The 24,594-nt window shown below is 31.8% G+C and overlaps 1 protein-coding gene and 1 long non-coding RNA gene across 3 annotated transcripts in view; one reads left to right on the top strand and one right to left on the bottom strand.

Moving 5' to 3' along the window:
• LOC125054971 (heterogeneous nuclear ribonucleoprotein L-like) overlaps positions 1–24,594 on the top strand; it is a 222,099-nt gene that overhangs the window by 21,014 nt on the left and 176,491 nt on the right. The window lies entirely within an intron of this gene.
• Positions 386–1,446, bottom strand: LOC125054972. The gene is made up of 3 exons (XR_007117803.1): positions 1,183–1,446; positions 677–851; positions 386–432 (listed from the first exon to the last, which is right to left on the bottom strand). It is a non-coding gene; the product is annotated as an uncharacterized LOC125054972 (long non-coding RNA).

The following is a 24,594-nucleotide window of genomic DNA, read 5'->3' as shown; positions in this document are numbered from 1 at the left end:
ATAAGCCGGAATTATCTTCTAATATAAGAAGTACCGCTTTGCAAATTGTAGATTTCCCAATAGCTTGAGTGATTTTTTTATTTTCACGAATAATTTTTTCTATTTTTAGACAAAGTTGTATCACATCTTTTGAAGGGTATGTTAAAAAGCCTTGATCAGCCTTAGATGAAAAGTCTCTTTTGTTTATGAAGGATTCTTGGCTACTACATTGACGGGAGGACTGTAACGCATTGCAGCACTCTTCGCAAGAAATTTAAATTTAAATTTTTTTTACGACAAACCCTGCTATATACTCTACGACATCGTTTTTGCTAATAAGCTTTTTTGTTCTTGGTGTGAGCTGAATACTTTTTTCTGGAGCTTGTGATATCGAAGGTAGAGCTAGATGTCCCGATTGATATACGATGACGGGATTCTCTCTTTTATATGTCCCTGAAAATGTGAAGAAAAAAATACATCATTATTTAATAAAAAAATAAACTTTATAAAATTAGAATAAAAAGGTATTGGATGAAAATCTGGTATTTTTTACAATTATTTTAAAATGAACCAGGCGATCAACGCCAACAAACCGGCAAAGCGTTTGGCGCAATAGGCCCTAAAATTTCACCAATTCTAGCGTATATCAATGTTTTTATAGGTGTTATTGATATTCGTAAAATAGCAATATGCTTACTGGTACAAATAAAGTTGGAATGGCTCCTTTAACTAAAACTGTATTTATTCGTCTTTTTCTTTTATATTCGTCCGGGAAATGTTTGCTGCAAATGGTAGAGTTCTTCTTTGGATTCCAACCAACGCGCCCAATTAATCTCAACCATTTTCCTCTTAGTATAGTATCTAGAGGGAATCTGTTGGACAAATAATACAAAATTGGGCAAAATGGTTCAGATACGAGACGGTAAACGTAAGCAAGCATTTATTTTCATAAGTAACATTCAAGATAAAATATCGATAATTCTATCGATTAATTTGAGTCAATCCCTAGCGTACATGTAAAATTAATTGATGAAATATTTATCCACTAAAATCATGTAAATTATCAACAAATGGACTTCCACATATACAAAATATGAAAGTAAACAAAAGCATTGGCATTATTTTATATTTTATATAGGATAAAAGACAAATTTTAACCAAAAATAAACGCGTCATGCCAGTGATGACGATTTGGGTATTTACCTGTGAAATGTGCAATTTTCAGGATTATTTCTATTATTAACACCACAATCACTCACAGAACATGTAACCATTGTTGAATACAATTAGATTTACTGAAAATAAACCACGATGTACGCAAAAAATCCAAAATACTAAGGGGTTGTTTCTCCGCGTGCCGACTTGTGATGACCTGTCATTCAAAACCAGTCACAGTTTCATTGGATTCGCTATCCTTTTCTATCTTGCCAAATTTCCGTAAGGGATTTTCTTCACCCTCGCTCGCTTTGTTGGTCTATACGCCAGTATATACTAAGTCTATGGTTAAAACTATCGTAAGTGTTGTATGAAGCGTTTAAGTGATAATAGAATATGAGAGTTTTATACTAGGCCTTAGAAGCGGTATCATGGCGTTGTTTTCAGTAGTTTTTTGCCCGGTATAAGATTGCCACAATCGCATCTGTTATTTTGAATCGTTTGTGTTTTTTTTTTAGATTTTGCGCAAATTTGACCTAACTGTCTTTTATTTTATAACGTGTTAGCACATCGTAGCAGTGGTGTGGTATAGGTAGGGCTCTTAGCTATATATGGAGGCAATTTCCGTGAAAACCAAAAGTTTCCATCACTACGGCTTCAGATTTTGGTATCTCCGCATTCAACTGAGGGGGGAAAGAAAAAACATGAAATTTGATTCTAATTTATATGTTACATTGTTAAAAGCATTTTACTAAGTGAATAGAAAACTGGCACCATATGTTTGAATTTTCCTTTGATGAATAATTTTGTTACATAGAAAATAATTACGACAAACAGACAGATGGTAGGTGGGAGTGATTCGATTTTATACTGGCTGAACATTGACGCTGCTTTGAAAATTGATATGAACAAAATAATTCGTACACAGGAAGAGTTATTGTCAAAATAATAATTTGCGTCTTAATAAATAAAGTTTGTAATTTTATTTATTAAGTCGCAGTTGTCATTTATTTTAAATAAGGTTTGTCTTTAATGCTTCATAAAAAGGTCTAAGATTTAAAATTCCGAAAACTCATGAAAATATACTGGCTTTTAAAGAAATCGGTTCATCCGTTTGGAAGCTAAAATGCTATTCATTTAGAAAAATCTTACAGCGTATTTAACTATAATACAAAATAATTTTTAAATCGAAACGTCAATTAGAAGGTGTACAGACTTAACAATAATATGACAGAGACAATGCATATAAAGTGTGGGTGTGGATGTGTATTTGTGTAACTAAAGCCTGTGCGTTAAAATCTGCTTGAGTAAGCATTAAATGTGTTTTAAAGATATCTTTTTGAAATATATTTATAGAGAGGTTATATGATAATTATTGAAAAGTTTTGATTTATTTTTTTCTAACTACATATGTCAGCTCGATCACAAGGAGCGTTTTTGAAGCTCTATTTCTCTCATACCTCCATACTCGATACATACTCTATCGATTTAGCTAATTATCTTACACTTGTAGCCAATAAATTGTAAAACGGCAGTTTAGTAATAAATGAGCCCTTTAGTGTTTATACAACAAGAATTTAATTAATTGATATTTGAAACACCTTTGAATATTAAAAAAAGGCATATAGTTTTTCAAATAAGAGTCCGTCGAGGCAACACAATTAATAAAAGACCGGCAACGCACTCGCAATTCTTCTTACAGCCTGAGTGAGTCCACTATCACTGAACATTAGGTGTAAGCCTGGTTGTGCTATAAAATAATAGTGTATTAGGAATCGTATTCGAAGACTATTTTAGTTTCTCAACAAGGAGAAAGTTTTCTTTAGAAGAATGCAGACTGCAAAGTGACTTCACTATTCACGATCAAGTGTTGAAACGAAAACGAAAACTAGTTTTAGTGAAATGTCAAAGCTCTTCACACCACAAAACTCTAACACTATATTTCGTCTGCCAAATAAATCCAATGCAATCTTCAATGTAATAGCGTATGAAATTAAATAAAATAGTTGCTCGTGTGTTATTGCTGCGTTGAAATCATAAAACTATCACTTTTAATTTATGTTGATGTTTAATTTGCGATATGACATTTTAATATTAAATGTTAGTGTGTAATTTGTTTAGTTGGGTTATGCCAAGATGTTTTTCAAGGAGACTTATTGGTTTATGTAAATGCTTTTTGTACTTTGAATAGAGTATATACGACAGGCTTTTTGTTCATTGAATAGATGTGAAGAAATAAATGTTTTTATATGTTTATTGGTGAAGTGCATATAACTGCAAAAACTACTTGCTCAATAGATTTATTAATGTTTAAGTTGAAGCAAACATAATACAAATAAATTACTTCTTACTTCATTTTCATAAAAAATACGTATCTTATTGCACTATTCTAAGGTTTTTCGTCTCTTTCTGTCAAATTGTGTTTATTTTATACTGTGTTAAAAAAAGATTAGTACTTCAGTTAAAACGGTGTAATTAAACTTATTTTCTTTATGAATAGGGCATTAATAATAATACGTCTCACTTGTTTTAAAAGTAAATGTTTACCTATTTATTACTTAGCATGTTATGGTTAGCAGGGCTGGCTCTTCAGAGTTAAAACAAATTGTTTAGTTCGTGAATTTTACATCATGAGTATATGAATGCAATTTATTTTATAAAAACATAAACCTCTGAACGTCTTACCTGTATATATAATAGAAATAATGTTCTGTTTATTAATATATAAATTCATCGTCAAAATTTTAGTCTAATTTAGTTATTTAATTAAATTCGGAATTTTGCAAAAAGGTTGCCAACCCTATCTGAATGTGAGTCATTTCGCGTTGTTTATTTTGGCATTGGCTTAGAAGCACGCAATTATTGTTTTACTCGTCATATCATTCTATATTGGATTACCATTACGAAATTGACATCAGGATGTGCGCTTCAAATTCATTATCTTTATAATATAAATCTCCTAAATTAGCTATACTTAAATATAAAATATACACAGGTTTTCTATTTTAACCACACAGTCGCGCTACAACCTTTTAAGTCTGAGCCTTAGATTTTTGTTTCTATTTCGCGATCATTTGTTTTTCTAATAGGTGATAATATTGTCGACTTTTTGGGTCTAAGGTATGCCTCGCAATGTTTACACTGTATGTGCGGGTATTAAAGGCACATAGACAAAGTCCGTTGGTGCATAGCCGGGAATCGAACATCATGAGAGTGAATGAAAGTGAAGACGCTGAAGCCACTAGGCCAACACTGCTCGCACATTTATTTTTAACATCTATTAATGTTTTTCTCATTAGTGGTAGATTTGGTTTCTTTTGTGGTACTATTAGTATCTTTAGGTATATTTGATTATTGACTGAATAAAATATCATACCACGCACTAGGACCAAACTTTTACAGTTCTTCTTTCTATGCCATTACTGGAAGTTGGCCATCAGTTTGTTGAAGCGTGTCTTGTCCTGCGCCAGATGCAGCACTCTTCCCCAATCGCAATACCTCTCCACTCCCTAACGTTACAAAGCCAATTTTTTTTCCTTCTACCAACACGCCTGTTATAAGTCATTGAAGGAGGTGCTAGCGGTCATGGCGCAACACGTGGCCCAGGTTCGCAACTTTCCGTAATTCAACATTTGTTGTTGTAGCTATATAATCATTTGTAAGGGCTAGTTGATCTAGTTATTAGGGTAGGAAATTATACACTAACATGATGACTTGATTCACTATAATTCACTTCACTGATTTTACGTAAACTGTATAACTTCAAACTTGAACAAAGGAATTGCCCGTGCGCATGTGTTACAACCTCGTTTATAATCTATTCCCTACTCCGACCCGACTTTCCCACTTCGGGTAGTTGTTTGAGTCAATTCGTAAACAACCGAACGAGTCAAATGAGTAACTAATGCACATGCGCACTTGTAGTAAGATTCTTATGAATGTTTCATAATTTTTTTTTAGAATTAACTAAATAAATATTAAAAGCTAACACATTGTTTATTTATTTTCTAAATGACACCACAGAAACAAGGAAAATATTCATGAGAGAATAAATTGTCCTGTTTATTATTAATTGACTTTAATTTAATCTTAGTTACGTTTAGCAATATCCCTGACCTGTCAGTATTTTGATGCTAAACGATAGTACCGACCGTTAATATTACTGCGAACAATTTACGAGTTCCTATGATGTGGCTTACGTGCTTTTAGTTTTATTGTATGGAAGCTGTGAAACGCTTGGTTTGTTCGCTAAACGACTATGTACCTATTTAATATGTGCTCTGTATGTCAATTATTCTATGAAGATATCGTGATGACTTTTATCCTTTTGTTATACTAGTAGGTTAAATCAATATAATTATGTTATTACTGAATACCTGGTGAGTTTTAGTTGATTATAAAAAATCCAAAGAATTTATAGTCCAGAGATAAATGTGTGCACTCACGGTTTCGTAATCTTATTAAAAAGCTAAATCAGTCTGAGGGCACACATTAAAAATTACACTTGTCCTCTATCTATTAAATTGTTGAAAACAAATTCTTATTGACATAGTGTCGATTCTGAAAAAAAATGTGAACTGAGCAAAATGTATAGTACCTACATATAAATTAAAAACGCACTTTCTGGTATTGTACCTACCTAGCGTTAGCAGTAGGAAGGAAACACAAGGGTTAGCAGATATTTTCTCGATACCATTTTTATCCCAACACGTATTCTGCATATCGATAACCACACCACTCACGGGTCTTTAAAGATGAATGAAAATCTAATCTAATTCATTTGTTGATCAAACGATACGAACGATATATAGCGTAGTCAAAAGCTGGTCTAACATTTTAATCATACATGAGGTATCCCTCTAGTATGATAAAAATAGGACGATACGAAAAAGATATTCACTTAGGCTTTTTTAATATTTGTAATCTGACCTTAGTGACCGCTGAGTCTATTGGTATTCCAAGATATCGGTTTCTTATTTTAATAATACGCAATATCTGCTGAGTTTTTCCGAAAATTCTTGAATATTTTGTATTACCGTTTTACATATTCTATGTATGCCTTATTAAATTATTTAAAAGTAGATACAAGATATCATCTACTCATAAGAGAATTTAAATAAACCTAGAAATTAGAAAAGTATACAATATGTAATTATACAATTTTAATAATATAAAGTAGATGGACATGAGCTTTTTCTTGCGTTTAATTGGTTCGTATTGTCTAGTCTTGTGTACTGTTGACATGTTAAAATATTGATAGACGTATTTTTATAATCCAGGAAATTACAATTTACAGCACGAGGTACACACAAAGTTTTAACATTTGTTTAATCAAAGTATAGTATATAAATAAACATTTTGTTCTACTCGTGCTTGTAGCAATAAATTTATTCCTACGACATATTACATGGACTAACAGAGGCTTCGCTATTTCTGTTCCTAAATTGAAACCGTACGTATACTATAACGAGCCCACGGAGAAATGAGGCCGTTAAATATATTTAGTTAACATTAAACTTTATTTATTGCTATGCCTTGATACAAACAGCGCCCTCTGGGGTTCTTAGAATTATGCTACTACGTTTTGTTATTTGGAAAACTATACCTGTATTGAATCAGAACACTCATTGTATTAAAATTATTTATGTATTCCCTCCATAATGTTTTTAGCTAATAGGTAATTAATCGATCATAGTCTTTAAGTCTAAGACTTGACATATTTATATGATTTCTTTTTGTGTATAGGTATGTCTGAGAGTAGGTCGTAAACAATTTGTATACCCCTAAATAATTAATAACCCTAATCAAACTAAAACTTAATTGTTTTAATGATTTGAACAATTTTCACCCTTTGACATTAGGGCTTTAGGTTCTTTTACTGTCACTAAAAATGATTTATAAAACGTTTGTCGGGTCAGCTGGTCAGCAGTAACTTATATATTATTTAAAACTACGGGCTGTCTGAAAGGCTAAAAGCAGGTTTTCTAGTAATAATACAATGTAAATGTATTACCTGCTTGCCTGTGTTTCAAATTGAGAGACCATTATTACCTTATTAAGTTTTTTTTGGTTTAAATGATGGCTATTATTCTAAAGGGTCTAATTTAATATTCCCAGTTGGCGAAAAGGCGGAGTGTTTAACGCGTCACAAACGTTTAAATGATGACTCGCTGTTTGTAAAGTGAGGTGTTTAAAAACGTATTTGTTATTCTGATGCTGAGGGGGCTCTTGAGTTTTCGTGGGGTTCTTGCGAATTGGGACTTTTTAAAATTTACATAACTTACCACTGAAAGCTTAGCTAAGAATGAGGAAATTAAAGCTTAAGAATAAATAAGAATTCACAAGTATTTTCTTATGAAACATCGCTGTTTTAACTTTGTAATAGAGTTACAATAAATAGGTATACAGTAAGTAATACATTTTGGGAGTAAAAGCAGTCTCAGGGGAAACAAAGTATTATATAATCGATATTCCGAACAATAAAACCGCAGTGAATCGAAACTAAGCTCAGACGCATCGTACCAGGCTCACGTAAAGCGAGTTACACATCAACTTGGCATTATTTTAAGTTCACTTAATTACATATAGAAACAAGTGTAAACATTGTTTTGAAGCTTTTAAAAACCATCCCCAAGAAACCTAAAATGGTGTATGTTTTTGCTGTCTCTTCCTATGAGGCAACAACATTTTTGCCTATGATTAAGACCTTTATGAATTTCAAACCAAAACATTTATTGTTACAACAGTCGAACTTAGAATCTCATTAGATAGAGACTCAGACCCAATGGCCTACTTTAATTAATAAATTAGATATGTGTAACGTGCTTATAAGTAACGCGTGCTTGCCGTGTCATAAAATTTTATAATGGCCATGACAGTTTACGAGCGCGTAAAAAATATTACGACTTCGCATTTGTAAGGATATCCACTATTTTGATTTTGGTTAGATCCGCTTGTCGAAGTTTAGTTTGTTTTTCAGCGACTCAGGCCTTCTCGAACTAGAAGTCATAGTTAGAGTTATATAGATCCTACTTGTTTAATCCTACTTATGATTAAAAGATTTGTGTCTTTGTATATGTAAAGGTTGTTGAGTCCTGTCAAAAAAATAAATTGGCCGGATTCTGACTTTGTTTTTTGATCATTGGTTTTGTTGCTGCTCAATTGTATTTGTGGATTGCTTTTGTAGATATAATATAAACGTAGTATAAAACTAAAACAATAATACTTTCTGTCGGCTTTCATAAAATAAATATAAGACTCCATTAGTTACGAAATATCGTGGTCATGTTTATTGAATTGTAAAAAGAGTCTAAAGTATAAAAGATTTTAAAACTATTAAACTATTGACAATAAATTTTGGGCACACGACTATTGTCTCATTAGCACAAGAATAAGTTATGCAGCTCTTTTCGTAGATGTCTTTTACTATGTCATTCGCTTTTATTCTATTATAAATAATATTACCATAAAAAGAAGATAAATTATGTTAATAAATACAATTTTATTATTATCCAAATAAGGCCGAAATTAAGAAAGGGATCGGGGTTTGGGATTCTCAGTGAAATTAAAAATTATATTACGAAAACGACCCTTTGAAATTAATTTTATGTCTGTACTGAAATCTAAGGGATCTTTATGAAGACACCCGTGACCCGTTTACGTTTTTATTCGTTTGATAGTTAAAAGTATTATTAATAAGGCTATTATATATTTTTATTTGATATTTTTAGTTTTTTCTACACCTTTTGAATTTGTTTACAATCCTTTTTTAGTATAATAAAGTTTGAATTAATTGTTTCAGGTATGTTGGTTTCGGTGTCTACGTGTTTTCTTTAATCTTAAGTGGTAAAAGGTTAATGTTTTATGTAACGATGTATGTGTGTACATATATATATTTTTATCTGGGCCAAAATGGCACATGGCACACATATTCAAGCGTATTTTTCATTGAACTCAATAAAATCATTTTTCAAACTGAAATTTGTTGGAAAAAAACTGAGCCAAAGAGGTGCAAGAAGAATAAACAATGTCGCACTTATTTTAGCGCTATTCTGTGGCTCTAATTATTATATATAATTTTACGTCACATAAGCAAATGATTAGCTGTATAGCATTGTTAACGTAATAGTTTAATTGTTAAATGAACAGGGTTTCAAACAAATGTGCAATTTCGGTAGTAGTAGGTACCTTATTGTACTTCTATCGAATTATGTTATGACATGAAATTATTGGAATTCAACTGAAAAGTTAAGTTTCTAGTCCCTTTAAGCTGTATGTTGACAAATATATAGTATATTTAATATAGTCAGGTAACAAACAATTTTATTCACGTTGTATAGAAAGGACCAGGTAAATTTAGCCTTATTTAACAAAATTTTCTCTGGATATTAAAAATTCTAACTTTAGACGGGACCTTCTTAAAGGGTTTAGTCGAGTGCTCACTCGCGTGACGTCAACAAAGACACTGTCCCGATTGTTCACTACTTTTCCCGTAAGAGGATTTGTCGTAGATTCTGTTGGGACTTAAAACAGGTAGAAAGATTTCATCCTTGCCAAGTTTGTAGTGGAGTTATTTCTTGCTCAACCTTTGCTGTGGCTCCAATCTTGATTATATGCTTAGTAGGTATTAATTTCTTTTAAAAGTTATTTTTTTATTGATTTTATTTACCAATAATTTTTAATTCTTTAAACTTGAAATATTACGTATTATTTTTGCTTCTCAACAAGCATGCATTAGGGTATTATTATCTATTTATTGATATATTTCGTAATTTAATTTCAATATGATGTTAGTGTCAATTAATCAGATAATACCTCTTTTGGTTTTTGAAGTTGCATTAAATGTTAATAATTAGTTCAGATATGGATAAATATGTTTGTCTCCTAGCCTAGTAAGTAAGCCAAAGTATTTTTTAAATACTTAAATAAAAAAAAACGCAAGCGATTAGATAACCCAAATGTCATATAATGTATTTTATGTAGTTAACTCCCAATTCGCAACCCAACAGGGTTCATTATAAGTCAGCTCACAGGAAATGAACCGGAATCGAGCTTTTTACAGAGCCATTGAGCGTAAATTCACGTACTAATCTCTTTTTATATGAAAACCTGCTTCCTATTACACGTCCCTTTGGAGGTCTAATTTTTTATGTAAATTAAGTAACTAAACGTGTGTATTTTTTTTATTCCATTGAGCACAACAGCTTCTTTCAAAGTCATCCATTAAATTGTCTATATTGTATGTTATATATATATATCAACTCTAAAAATACATATGCAATTATCCAACCGTTTATTATTATTGATTTTCTTACCTGAGCTCATAAACAAAGGAACAATAGTGTTCATTTAGGTACAAACTAAAGAATATCTATGTAATTATTAATAATGTGGAATGAAAACTTTATACAAGGTAATCTTGCTGTTAAGTTCAAAATATCAAGATGTTGGTTTCAAATTATTAAACTACATACTTGAAATCTCTTCTCGTTTAGTTGTCAATCTGCTTAACAAGGCTTCATGCAACACTAAAATTGGATCCATAAAGCGATTTAAGCGCATCACAGCTTAAAGTTATGACTTATGATCAATGAAATTTTTAAGCGATGCTTACGAACGCGACTTAATGTTGCTGTAAATGCTTTTTATACGATTATGTGTCTGTGGTTTATCGTTTACTGAATCTAGAAATGTAGTTTAGTATTGATTTACGTAAAAGTAGTCGGTGATAGTATTAATGTTATATAAAGTTTATGCGTTCCAAAAACGCTTTTGACTTGGAAATGAGCTTTCAGCGCTCCTTGTTCTGTTCAAGCTCTTTCCAATTGCTGGCTTTCAGCTGCAGAAGTTTCTTCTCCACTCTATAACGGTCTGTTATAAAAATATATCCGACTCCAAAAGGCATAATTAAAAATGTTCTAACTTTAACTGATCTTATTAATGAAATTATATAATCTAATTTAAGAGTATTGATATATTTTTTACATACAATGACATAGATCCTTTTAGGCTATTGGACGTAGTTATCAGCGTGTAACATTACACGCACTTATCGTCGTTATTACCTCTTGCATAAAAATCTGAGCTGATCTGAACTTTTGAGCTTAGCTCTCTATTCCAGACAAAGGGAAGCTACTGTTTATGTATGACACACATTAACTTTACCAATGTTAACAACAAAATACTTAAGCTAATTCCTGTGTAAATTCTTTTAATACTTTATAAATCACATGCTTAAGGAAACATTAAATATATTACAATAAAACAGAAACGAACGAGGAGAACTGCGAAGAATGTTTTTACGTTTCTTAAACCTTTTATAAATTAAAGACTAAGTACTAAAAATTGCTTGAGGAACACAGAGTAACATTTCCACTTTTTACCCGGACTTACAAACAAAATGCGGACTTAACTTATTAAATGTCCCTCCAACTAAGTTAAAATCTCGCTAATGCGTTCGTATTTCATAACTTTTCGCCAATTAGTTGAGTTCTCAATGCACTTTTTGTATTGAAATAATACCGAACTTTTGAAAACTATTTAAATTTTAATTAAAGCTCGGCATTGTATTGAATAATGAGGGTATTCAATTCGTTCCTTATGTAAGTGGTACTAAAGTTCAACTTTAAAAAATTTCTAAGGCCACGTTCTGTAGGTCATTTAAAGTTGAAAGGCGAAGCTACGAAGAAACTGAGAAGTTTCATCATTGACTATAATGAATATGTTTTTAATTATGTTTACAAATGATACACGACATTATTTATTCACTACCCTCACTGTTGTGGGTGGCCTGATTATTTCATGACCGTTGCAATATAAAAGTAAAACAATCACCAGTACGAGACCGGAGGATGTATGCGGTCGTGTTTTCGTGTATTATATTATATGATTCTTATCTCTAAAATACAATCTTAATATATGAAAAGAAGGGTTTGTTCTCTAGAACGGCTGGACCTATTTTCATGGTTTTTCTTTTGTTGTATTTGTCTCCGTCCCGAATGAAAATCCAATACAAAATGTTCATGAGTTTCGTTACTGTAAAACATTTATTGTTCATCCCGTCGATACGGTAACCTGTCTCCTCAAATTAAAAGAACGTATTTTGATAAAGGTTTCGAATGCACATTTATAGAATATATTCGGTAAACGGCGTATTTTAGATTTTTCAAATGTAAAATAATTCCGGTAATTTAATAGGATTGACATATTTATATATATATATACATATATATATTGGTTGTCAAATATTTATCCGTGTGTTCAGACGCTTATTTCTTTCTGCGTTAATTTTTTAATAAAGTAGTGAATTTCATATTTATTTTGTATTCATTGTCAGCTAGAAATGTTTTTTTGTAGTAGATGAGACGAATAGCACATGGCGCTCCGAAGCATTTCACAAAGGAATTTAATATCAACCCCTCGTTTACCGTTCCAGAATTTTTTGTAATTTTATTACCCTACGACACTGTGAAATGACTCTGCTATGCCTTTTAGGGTTGAGAGGATTTTTATTGGCAATTGTCAGAGCCTCTTAAACCTAAATATGCTAATGACGTATAAATAAATAAAGTTATTGTTCTAACAATTACAGGACTCATACGAACCTTAAGCGGAGACATTTTATTCAACGTTTTCTATATAGCAAAATAGGTGCTCATTTAGTTTCGCTTTAGTAAAGAGTTTGTCTATTCTAGAGACTGTCAAAAATACCAAATACAAATTATTCAGGTTGTGAATATGTTGTCATAAACTGAATAATTTTAAAATTTCAGTTTTCAATAAGATAACCTTTCAAATTAACTTACGGTTTAATGCATGTCAAGTGTGACATTGCAAATCAATTTAAAATCGTGAAGTTTATTAATAAGTAATCTAAATCTTTTCGGTCCTTATTGTATTTTCGTAAAACTTTATTAATCATAGATATGATTAACCGGGAACAACCGGTCAACCAGGGTGACTTTTAAAATGTAAACAAAATACAGACTGGGAAAAACTTAAAAATAACCACCGCTTAATGTCCGAGGCACTTGCAAAAAACACGCCGTGTGTTTCGAGGTAATTTATTGGTGGCGATATCGGCGCTGCATTTGACACTATAGTAATGTACGTTTTTTTATCGTCTAAACGGTGTTCGTGTTCACGTGTCTGAGTTTGCTTTTAAAAGGCATTTTCTATATATATTTTATATTTTTTTATAATTAACTTTTGAAATTTACATGTTACTCAAGTGGACTAATCTTTAGTTTCTCGAAACCTTTTAGATAAAGAAGTAAATACATTTACTGTATGTACTGTTACATGAAAACTGCATTTATATTAGATTTTATGGCCAATAGTTTGTGAGTGAAATAGTAACTACGGTTCAATGTTAGGTTACTCATATTGTATGTTCCTACCTACTGTAATGTATTAGCAATATTGTATCAAGAAAAACAATAAATTACTTTCTTAAGGAGAATTGAGTTTAGTTCTCAACACGCCCTTACAAACTTACTTTTTATTAAATATAGATTTTTTTATTACCTGTGTTGCTTGCTGTTGGTTTCCATTGTATTTACACGACAGCAAAAAAGTAACATCAAATAGCTGACAATATTGATAAGAAAATTTATGAACAGATGATATATTTATTTTTTAGAATTCATTGCAATAAATACACTTGTGTGAACACAGAAGTTTTTGCTATGCATTTCGCCGTATTGTAGTACAGAAACGAGAAATTGGCATAAAGCCAGATGCCAGGAATCGTGCTAATGAGTCAAATAGATATTAATGAAAATGATTGCCTGCGTAATGAGTCTCATTCTTTCATATTACCTTAATGGTATACCATTTGGCAGTACCACCTACGATAATAAATGTCGATGAACTCTTATTATATACTTGAACGTTAAGTATATTTAAAATTAAAACACATATTACATTGAAAACGACTATACCCGCCACAATATAAAGATTTGCAATGTTTAATACTGAATTTGTCTACGCAAAAGTTGGAATTTACCTATGTATTTGTGTTTTTTCTGTAGCGTTAATAACTCGCAAACCAGTAGGCCGATCTTTTAAAAGCTAACTTGACTCAGGAAAACTGCTCCTAAAATAAAATTTATTATGTAATAACTATAAATAAATATATATGTAATTAAATTTACCTATATATATTTAGGTAAATTTAATTATATTTGTTAATTTCTTTGCCTAAGATGCGTACTGAATGGTTATAACCCTACGTCCATTTAGAGGTTATACAGTAGTTTTCACTTAATAAAGTCTTTCTAAGCCTAATATAATATAATATTCTATTACTTTCAAATAGGTGAACAACAGCTCAATTAAAACTATCTGGAAACCGAGACACGTTCGAAACTTAGTCTCAATTTAAGTCTACCCACGTGATTCGCCGTAAGTCTAGGAATAAACGTAATAGAATAATAATGGAGCTTTTAAGCTTTCATTGCGACCTTGATGTCACTTAAACGATAATAACATGGAGGAACTTTGTAAAGATAATTTAATTATTGTCTTTGCCAGCGTTTTATGCGATTTATTATTATATGGTTTTTGAAATTAGGAAATCGCAGTTTTCTTGCATTTAACCACTGTTATCTAACAGAATGTAAATGTTTGACTTTAGCACTTCTATATAAATAATGTATTATAAGTATATCATAAAGTATGCACAATTTTTGGTGTTGGGCCTTAAATGTTAAGATCCACAGTGTCAAACGTTGTACGAAATTTAACTGTCTCTATGATAGAGGACGTTATTAGAAACATTCTCGAACAACCTAATAACCACTATCAAAGTTTTAATCATCGCAGGCTCGCATTCACGCGAGCGAGTCTAGTTTAAAACTCCAATGAAACACCGACTAACGTGCGGGCGTTTAATAAAAACCGCATGAGTAGTTGTTCTCAGTGTTGCTTTTCACGCCTAGATTAATTGCTCGTTTTCCTTTACATATCCATTCCTTTCTAGTTGGGCGGGAGAGAGAAAGATGGAACGATTCATTTGATACCGTTGGCGCATTTTTTGTGCTTATGCACCAACTTTAAGTTCATCGAGAAATTAAAGTTTCTGCTTTTTGAAAGTGTATATTTGGGTCATGCTTTAATCTACTCCCAATATGTAATTAGTACTAATGCCCTCTTGACGAAGAAAAAGCAAAGCTTACCTTTAAAGTTCAGTCACCACTCACTCACTCAATGAGGCTTGAAATGCAAAAAACATTACATCTATTTTGTTAGGAATCTAGTTATTTAGCGATAAGCCTTTTGTGCCTAGCAACAAGATATTTTTTTTTGGTAGAATCAAATTCAAGACCTCCTAATAATGCACTAAGCACTACAAGTAAGTAAGAAGTGCAAGCTACTTATATAATGCAAGAAAGATAAAATTATTTAAGACAGTAATATCTTTTTCTCATTACCTAGTCTGTATATATATACGTATGTAGAAAAACTACAGCCGCCCACTGTGCTACGTAAGCGTAGCACTTCTACGGAAAATAAATATCGCGTAGCAAAAGCATAAAAAGCGTTGTAATTATTCTTTAATATTAAAACTGAGTGTGAATTTGGTTTTTAAAGTTTTATCGCGACTCTGTGTTTAACTTTTATAAAAATATTGCTGAAGTACAATTGCTATTTTAAAGGCTTTTAACTGATTAAGATACCACGAACTTTGTAGTTATTTATATACATATATCAAAATGAATTGCCGTTTGTTTGTCTCATCAGGTCATCTAGTAAATTTGTACTTAATTCATTATGGCACGCGTATGTTTTTTTTACGAAATACACACACATAGTGTACAACAGTCACTTGTTCTTCACGCTGAATATATAATATAGTGATCCACTAACCAAACGGGGCTATATCAACACGCTTCTTTGATTCCGATCACGTCGCCAAGGTGTTATTTAGGGTAGTATTATTGAATCTCTGCGGCTTCCGAACCGTAACACGAAGCCCTTTTTTACAAGACGACGTCAATGTTTACATTTGTAGGGCACTGTAAATGTTTATTTACGCGTGTTATTTATACCAATTTATCGAACTCAAAAATGAAAAAGAAAAATTTAACATGATATTGATAACATTGTATTTCAAACCAAAGCAATTTTTGCCTATTTACGCATATAACACTCGCTCGCATAAGGAAAACATCGTGAGCACGGCATGTCTCAAATCCAAAAATCGATGACGTGTCAGACAGAAGACTGATCACCTACTTGTCTATTAACTACAGAAATAAGAAACTGCACCCGTTCGTAGGTCAAAAGCCATATAGGGCTGGAGCGCCACTGGATTATTATTATTAATGGCTTTACACCTAGAAATATAACGGGAGACATAATTTATTGAGCAGTGTTGGCTAAGTGTGTTTAGCGTGCGACTCTCAACCGTCGTAGATTCGATCCCCGGCTGTGCACCAATGTACTTTCTATGTGCGCATTTAACATTCGCTCGAGCGATGAAGGAAAACATCGTGAGGATAACGGCTTGCCTCAGACCCAAAAAGTCGAATGCTTGTGTAATACACAGAAGGCTGATCACCTGCTTGCCTATTAGATTTACAAATAATCATGAAACAGCAGATAAATTTGAGGTCCAGAACTAAAAAGGTTGTAGCGCCACTGATTTTTCATATATTTATTATGAATTGTCATTTTTATTTGATAAAACGACATTACCACAACTTACTACTAATACAACTTTTTTAACATGGAACAATTCTTTGTAATACATATATAAATCTGTCAATTTATCGTGAGCGCTCTAGGTAATGCTCGCGAGACGATGTGTGATAATTGAAGGCGTGTTACTAACAACCGATAATGGCATTTTAATAACTGTTTTGGAAATTCCATCATTAGAAGGAAAAAAGTTGTAGAAAACGGTTTTCAAAGTCAAAGCATAAAATACGAGTTAGCGATGCCTCGCCCATTGTTGTCCTTTCAAAGCGATTTTATAGAGTTAAACTCTAAACCGAGAATAAATTATGGTAATAAAGATAAAACGTTATTATACTCTGTAGTCAAAACTACGTTACAATTTCGTAATCTAATTCTGTCGGGGTGACTTAGCAGCGTTTTGGCGTCGCTTGGCAAATATTAACTTAGGACGCAGCACGTGATTCAACTTAAAATTGTCTCAAGGTTTTGGACGTTTGTATTTAGTTATGAAGTCTTTTTATCCTAATGATCCCTGTGAGTAACTTTATCCGTTGTATTTGTATGTTGCGTAGTTTGTGAGAGTATTATAAATGTTGTTAAATTTTAAAGATGTAGATTTTAATTTGTAGGTAATATAGTAGATATATTTTTTTGTATACTATAATTACGAAAATTAAAATTATACAGGTTGGAAAATTTAAGCTTAATGAATGTATGTTTTCACGGTATGACGCCATCCAATTTGGCGAACACGTTCATATGAGCTGTTAAATTTAACGCCCTAATGTAATCCACAAGATGGCGTCCGCGTCAGCACATTATACACCTAACGATATTAAAAGGAAAAGTCTGATGTATTAATATTACTTCCGGTAAAAATAAAGACTTTAATTTTTTTTAGGTTATCTTAAGATATTTTTCGTTTACTCAAAGGGCGTTTCTTAAAGAATCGGCAACACAAAATTTGCTTTTGTAATCCTAGCTCATAATTTAAAAACTCACAACTAAATAATAACAGTATAAAAATTTTGAAAAAAAGTAAACTTTCCGAGGAAAAAGTGTTCACTCTTATTACTTAAAAACGTTCCAATTTTATGTGAAATATAATCATGATCAAATTGAGTTATCTTGCGGAAATCTAATTTCAAAGGTGATGTCCCTTAAATCTTTTTTATAGTTAATTTTAAGACAATTTTTCACGTGCTGATTAAAAATAATTTCGTGGTTTTTATTATAATTACGATTATTTATGGCTCAGTCAATACACAAAGCTTTCTTACTTAATGCAAGACAGACACAAAATTATTTAAGATGTATCAAAAAGAGGAAATAAACCTTCAAGTAACAAAAACGGAGTTACGAGAGTTAAACGTTAAAATGCTGGCTTTAAAGATACAAGAGGCCGACGATAAATCGAGGCGCAGTTTTGAAAAGTTAATTGAGATGCCTTAGAAAAAGCGATATTGACGAATACAGTCTTCCTTCAGATTAGTCTAGTCCAGAGTATTGACTAACTTTTACTTCCTTTTTTCTGCTTTTGCTGGGTATATAAAGCACCAATAGCCATAGAGTCTTTAATACCATATTTTGTAAATCGTATCAATGGCCAGTATTAAAAGATGTTAATATTTAAAAAATATTAAAATTGTTTAGGAATATCCGCACGAATCAAATTTCCGGTCTTCATTATAACAACGCGTCTGCAGTCGACGGGTGTCTGTCAATGTTATTATGAAATTTCGAATTTTTAAACGTGGAAGTCACAGAATTTCAATGTCTGCATATTTACTGTAAAGTTTTCCTCTTAACTAGTTTCTACATATGAACGTCGAGACTGTACTGTCCAGTAATATAGTAGTAGTGTATTTAATTTGTAAAGAAATAAGCTTAAGCATCTCATACGTTTTGTTTTAATATTTTTATATTTAGCATAGTTATTAGATAGCATAAAAGTCTATATATATTGCAGTATATATATATTACTGCTTTTAAGATATCGTTCTAAATCTACACGTTTAAAATTTCTCTAGGTCTTTGTCATATGTCAAATTTCGTTAGATCTTGTCTCAAAAACATAAAATATAATTGTATCAGTAATATTCTTTTCGTAATAGAAAAGTTATTTTTTCAAGCTCGTTATGATAAGGTAGTGGTTTCAATGGTTTATTTAGCTGCTGTGAAGGGTTTCAAGTAAAGATCAAATTCCTTATTGCAACATGAAAATATTTTTTTAAGAGTCAACTTTTTGTTCTCCCGGTAGGTACATACCAGAGCGGATTCAATTATTTGGTTATTATAGTTTATATTATAGTTTTTTTAATTAACATTAGTGTCTTTATCAAGACATCATGGAAAATTACGATCTAGCCTAACATAAGAATAATAAGTAATTCAAGTCTAATCTAATTTACTGTGTGTTACGGTGACAAGAAGTTGAATATCCTCGACATTCACGTGATGATGGAGCCTATATTCGTGGGCTCCAGCAGTCTTCGTACGTACTACGATTAAGTAATGGTTTATTCGTAATGTAGTATTGTGTATTTTATAAACTATCAAATAGATAACAAAAATAAGTTATAATAGATTTATGAGAAACGTATAAAATTTAATGATCGTCCGTTCTCTCGTCGATATCTCTTCAAATGTTGAAATTGTATATTGTACAATGAAAGTAAAATACAAAGTGGGCAATTGATATTTATTCTACTAATAATACCTACATTTATTCTATTCACGTAGAGGCAATCAGCATAATCGGATTGGTGCTCGCCAATCACAGTGCGATATAAATTAGTCCAATCGAATCAAATGCTCTGAACTCGATATACGCCTAATTGATAACATATCGAATTGTTTGGTTGTGATGTTGCTATCTAATGTGGTGTAATAGGGTTTTATAGGATTTACGAACTGTTCCGTGTCTGCCGTATTGTTGTATCTATATTGGGACAGCCATTCTCTGATTGTTCCTTCAATTTAAGTACGGAAAGTTCGTGCATTATAGGGAAAGTTTTGAATAGGATTTGCTTACCCCGTTAAACTTTATAAATTGCAGCTAAAGGTAGTTCAGGCACCTCTCATTCGAATTTTTCGAGAATAAAACATGATAAACACTACTTAATCTGCATTGTTAAGGGAATTATCAGGCGAATAAGTATTTTTAAATGAAATACTACTAGTAAAAACTAAATTTGGAAATGTATTTTTATCTCATTTGTTGTAAAATTTATGTTCACCGTAAACGTCAGGTATTTTAGAATATATAGGTTGTATAAGTTGTTTACACTGAACAAATCTATATATATAAAAGAAAGTCGTGTTTGTTACAACACTTATAACTCGAGAACGGCTGGACCGATTGCCATGGTTTTTGATTTGTTGGATTTGTTTCCGTCCCGAATAGCAGAATAAGCAATAAAATATCGGATAAGTTATCGAATAACAATAAATAAATTAATTAATTTTACGAATGCAAAAACCATATGGTGCCATCTGTTGACAAAACTACGCATCATTTTACGTCGAATTCGTGTCAGTTCAAGAAATTCCGATCTTGAGGTGAATGAGGAGATGCATAAAAAGATGTTGGATATCAGAAAGTGCTTAACATGCAGTATCGCCATATTGACGCTAGAGAGAAGATGCCTAATGTGTAAAACTGCCATTCTTCTTTCGCAATGGCAAGCAATAAAACATTTCTGTATTTGCAAAAGAGTTGTATTAATGTAATACTTAACATTAATGAAATCCTAAAATAAGTTAAATTAAAGTAACAACGATATTATAAGGTTGTAGGGCGGAACGAAGTTAGCCAGGTCAGCTAGTTATAAATATAATAACTTTGCAGCTATGGTTTTTTTGTTATTTTTAGTAGTACACCAAATCTGGAAAACACAAATATTAAATAATGTACATTAAAATGTTTGACTAGGTAATTTTCTTTCTTAAAACGTTATGTAAATGGAACAAGACATTATTTTACTTTGCTCTTAATTGTAATAATTACTTTTGGCAAAATCCTCATCTCATTACGGTTAAAGTATTTTCAAAATATTCACAAATGCATGTTGATACTATTATTGCGAAGAGAACTAACTCCCGAGTTTGCGTTATTAAAAAAAAACGTAATACAGGCAAATTATTTGGTTTTAACATAGTAAGTCTTCTATCAGTAAATCATTTTTTCTCAGTAACATTCGCATAGATGTGAAGATATAAATGTATATTTTCACTACATACAAATAAAAGGCTTAAATAAAATTAAGCATCATTCCTTACTTGTTTTCGACCAAAAATACTGTTTAAAATTTAAAACTTTTGTTTTTTTTTCAAATTATGTCAAACATTCGTAATTTTTAAAGAATAAAAAGAAATTTAATCGTTTAACAGAAAACAAAAGGTTCAAACAAAACAAAAACGAAAATAAAGTAACAAGTTGAATAGTATTTTTTTATAAAACAGTGACAATCAGGCCTCAAATGTTAAACAATTTGTTTTCAACATGTCAAATTTAATTTCACCACTAAATAGTGTACACACTGGTCCCAAATGTCGACCTTGTTTGTAAACTGTGTTTCAAAGTCGCTTTAACTACAGCTATTTATGAGGTAAACGGCTTCATTCATGACGATGACTGCGCTTTGGTATTTGTTATGTTTTAGACTATTTTAGTGCTCGAACGTTGCTGACTTTGGCTAGATTTGCTCTAAACATGGATTCGGTTGAATAACTAACTACTGAATTTGTACTGGTTTTTGTGTTATAAGGTGGCTATTATCATATATGTATATATTAATCATTTTATAGGCGTCTTTTCTTGTAATGCTCCTGTGAAAATGTAACTTTTTTGGGAACATAAGTATTTTTTTATGTAACAGGGGGCAAACGGACAGGAGACTCATCTTATGTAAAGTGATTCCGCCGCCCATGGACACACACAATTCCAGAAGGGTCGCAAGTGCGTTGCCGGCCTTTTAAGAATTGGAAGTAAACAAAATTAATTTAAGTAAAGTAACATTTTAATAAAATGTTCTCTAGCGTTATAATTTGAATAATAAGCAAAAATAGTATTTTTATATGTCAATATAACTTTGTACTAATTATTTTTTTATCTTAATCATTACCCATTTATCTTATTAATTGAAATTGAATTAAATATATATATTTTAAAATGTTAAAATATATATATTTAATTCAATTTAAATTTGAAAAAAAAAAAAAAAAATCAATTAATCGGCAAAATCAGTTATTCCTAAAGTATGAATTGTATGTGTCTTTATGGAGTTTTGGGGTATTAGACTAGTCTTTAAAAACCTAAGCTCAAATTTTTGACTAGGCTTTTTATTTCGATACTTTTGCTTTTTTCAAAAGAGATCTATTATATTGTAGCCTTACCATATATAGTCTATGTCAACATCTACTGTCGACCAAGATCTTTCAAGTCCTCATAAGCGTTTGATGCAACATGGAATTTAATAACAGACTTTTATTGCTACGGGTCCACCGCGGTAAGATGCATTTAATGACAATATATTTTGAGACGGACGGCCTGCTGTCTTGCTATAATGGATTACGTCCGCCTTTCTAGTGAGGTTGTATCGCTTATACATGTAAGTACAAATGATGTCATAATGTGTTATAGTATGATGAAGTATGAAGATTTTTCTTCAGTTTATTGTCGCAGTATGGAATTGCTTGAGTGAATTTAATTATCTTATACCTTAAGTATAATTGTTAATAAATAAATTCAAAAATCTCACATTGTAAGTTTATTATAATCATTTACGGTATTAGCTGTTTCTTGTGTCTTATAAAAAATCCTATCATCATTAGTCCGTTTAGGCTTTTATTTATTTATTAGTAATCTTACAGCTAAAATACATATTATAAAACAAAACACTTACACAATATACAAAGCCAAAATAGATTACATAGATAAACATTATTTAAAAAAAATCAGTGGCGCTACAACTTTCTAACGGTCTAAGGTATGCCGGTTTCCTCTCGATGTTTTCCTTCACCGTTCGAGCGAATGTTAAATGCGCACATAGAAAGAAAATACATTGGTGCACAGCCGGGGATCGAACCTACGACCTCAGGGATGAGAGACGCACGCCATAAACCATCATTGCTCATTGCAGATGAACAATGTATATTAAAGAAAACTGAAATTTAACATTAAACAGCTTCTATTTTTGGAGTCATACTATTGTCAGGTCCTTATCCGTATCTTATCTCACTATGGCTATGTTCACATGTAACGCGCGTTAACGCGCGTCAACGCGCGTCAACGCGCGATCAAATTTGAAGAGCGTTCAGATGAGCGCTAACGCGCGTTGCGAGAGGACTCGTCAGTCTAGTTCGGTAGAACGTAGAAAATGGACGTGGAAGAGGCTATTATTTTGTGGTTATATTATAAAGAAAAATATAGAAAAAAGAAAACGTACACATTGGGTTCATCCAATTTTGAAAAAAAATACAAATTATATTATATTTTTTATACAAATTTGCTATATTCCAACTTGCTGGCCTTTTTTCATCGATTAATTAGTAAGTCGATGTCAATATCTTCAATTTCACTCATTTTAAATGCGAGAACAAAATATAATTACGAAAATTAACAAAATTACATGCGATCGCGATGAAAGCGCGCGCTCATCTGAACAGCAAACGGACATTACATTAATATCAAAGCGCGCGTCAACGCGCGATCACCTGCGTCTAGAGACTTTTTCTCTGAGCGCCGCGTTGACGCGCGTTAACGCGCGCTCATGTGAACAGTTGTATGAAAATACCACAATGTCTAGTCGCGCGATTTGAAAACGCGCGTCAAGTTTTTGCCATCTGAACATAGCCTAAATGTTATCAACGCAGTGCGTTTAATTTTCTTCCATTGGAGAGTCATCAGAGACTCCTCTTTAGTCACCCTTATAGTACTGATTGCCCGTTACCTAATTGATAATTCATCTAAGAGGGCTGAACTGAGAAACCACACAGGTCAATCGCCGCTAACCGCATGTTGCAGCCTGTTTTGTCTCTTCATTAGCTCATAAGATTTCCTTAAGAAATTTACAATGACATAATAACAAAACATGAATTCCACTTGAGTACATGAAAGGGGGAACTACATAATGACACTCGCAGGGCTGATGGCACTCAGGAGTTGGCGATGACACTTGAAAACTTCATTTCCAATAACAAATGGGTCTTTGAGTTATTGTGTTAATTATCTTCGGAATCGATTTTACTGTGTTGACGAAGTTTTGAAGCTGTTTATATTGGTTAAGTTTGATGATGAACTCTTTGAATTGCGATATTCCAATTTTCTTATACGATGTATACCTTGATACGAGGAAAATAACTTAAAATATATTTTTTTTAATTCATGGTAGGCTTAAAAGGTTACGGCTTAGTTACGGTTAAGGCTACTTTGTCTATAAAAGTCACCTTGTCGTAATCGGCATGGAGTTATATAACAAAATAGTAAAAATATATATTTTATTGAGTAGGTACTAGCGGACCCGACAGACATTGTCCTGTACACACGTCTTAAATACAATTAAAATCTCTTATTCTAAATCTAAATCATTCTCAAATCCATTTGAACACGCACGAATTCAAAATCTTATGAAATGTTTAACAAACACACGCACAGAAGTTCTATATATATCACAAAAGTTGAGTTTCTCTATAGTATTCATTTTCAAGTGTCGAATAAGTGCTTAGACAATGTTCGATTTTCAAACGAGGACACTAGAATTGGATACTTAATTACAC

This window comes from Pieris napi, chromosome 13, assembly GCF_905475465.1.
Source record: "Pieris napi chromosome 13, ilPieNapi1.2, whole genome shotgun sequence".
Taxonomy (NCBI): Eukaryota; Metazoa; Arthropoda; class Insecta; order Lepidoptera; family Pieridae; genus Pieris; species Pieris napi.
This window is presented reverse-complemented; position numbering and strand designations above follow the sequence as displayed.